Here is a 1,754-nt window from a genome sequence, read left to right on the forward strand (position 1 = left end):
TAATTACATCAAACAGAAAAAAACGAAATACGACCAAAGAATTGCACTTAACATTCTAAAATTGATATATATATATATATTATACTATATATATATGTATTGCTGCTGGAGTACAATATTATTTGCGTGGAATGGGGAAAAGAACTTTTCGATCAATTTTGTCATTGTCTGTAATGTTCTGCTTACAGAGTTTCAGCTATTAGATAATGTGGTACAGAGCTCAATCATATTTAGTCATGTATTTAAAAAAAATCCAGATTCAGTTTTTCAATTGCGATTGAGGGAGGATTATTGGCTTCCATAGATCAAAGCGATCCTTCATGGATTTCCATAGAACAACAGGATCTTTTTTTTAGTAAGGTACTCATTTTTCAGGTCTTTGTTGAGATGATGACGAAGAAAAATCAATGCATTTGCCTTCTAGGCAGAGGTGCTCTGAGAAACTGGAGAAATAGTTCTACTTAAATAATATATCTATTGAATAAGCACAATCTCTTGAATAATATATATGTTGCTTCAATACTTATTATTATTTTTTAAGCTATAACTTTCCTGGAGAAAATCTGAAGACATATGACACAGGCTTATTTAGAATAAAGAAAGTGCCGAAAGGAGGTTGAATCTACTAAGATAGACTAGAAATAAAATTAATAAGAAAACGAAGCAGAAAATAAAAATAATTCTAAGCAATATTTTATAAGCACAATGATAAATTAGAATAAGACCCATAGCATATTGAGGCTCAACTTCATATAAAATGGGATGCCAAGAGAACAATGCAGAACCAACAGCTTGCCTAAGCCAAGGAATAATCAGAAGAGAAGTAAAATACATCCTATTCTTCATGTTGTGGAGCCTAGGGTTCTAGACAACTCATATCTACTACGAACCGATGATCACGAACCGGCTAGAGCCACTCGTGCTGATAACGTGTTGTAATATACTAAAGAAATAAAACAAGAGGCAAGAGAAGAAGAGAAATTGTAATCTTTTTATTCATTAATTTCATTTTCATACATCGTACAATTTATAGATACATGATGGAAGACAAAAGGACATGAAGTTAATAGTCCACATACAAGATACATGATGGAAGACAAAAGGACATGAAGTTAATAGTCCACATACAAAGTAATGTCCACATATATTTTGTCTTTTAGATATCAACAAAATGTCTTTTATAGTCCACATACAAAGTAATGTCCACATATATTTTGTCTTTTAGATATCAACAAAATGTCTTTTAGATTTTAACAGTTATCTTATTTTATTCTAATTTTTCTGTATTCTTTGAATTTATAATTAAATAATTTATCCTATCCATAATGAGGCTTAACATGTTATTGGATAAAGATGATATATTTGATATAATTCAAATCTTTAACTTATTTTAGTTTGCAGAGAAATCTAAAAATTATATGCTAGCCAACACCTAAAAGTTTTATTTGGACCTTGTACAAAATACCCTCTGAGTTTTAAAATTGCAAAAACACCTTCTACAAATTCAAATTTTTATTTAAAAATTATAAATTTTACTTATTTCAATTCAGTTAGATATCTAAAAAATATATGCTAGCTAAAAATAAAAGTTTCTGATATTAGATAAAGTATCTTATAAGTTTTGAAAAATATAAAAGCACTCCTAAAATTCAAATTTTGTAAAAAACACCTTGAAAATTTCAAACCTATAAACACACTAAAAATCTACAAATAACACAAACAACCCCCAAATATTTATGAAATTTGCAATAAAC

This window comes from Asparagus officinalis, chromosome 4 (assembly GCF_001876935.1).
Source record: "Asparagus officinalis chromosome 4, Aspof.V1, whole genome shotgun sequence".
In the NCBI taxonomy this organism is placed as follows: domain Eukaryota; kingdom Viridiplantae; phylum Streptophyta; class Magnoliopsida; order Asparagales; family Asparagaceae; genus Asparagus; species Asparagus officinalis.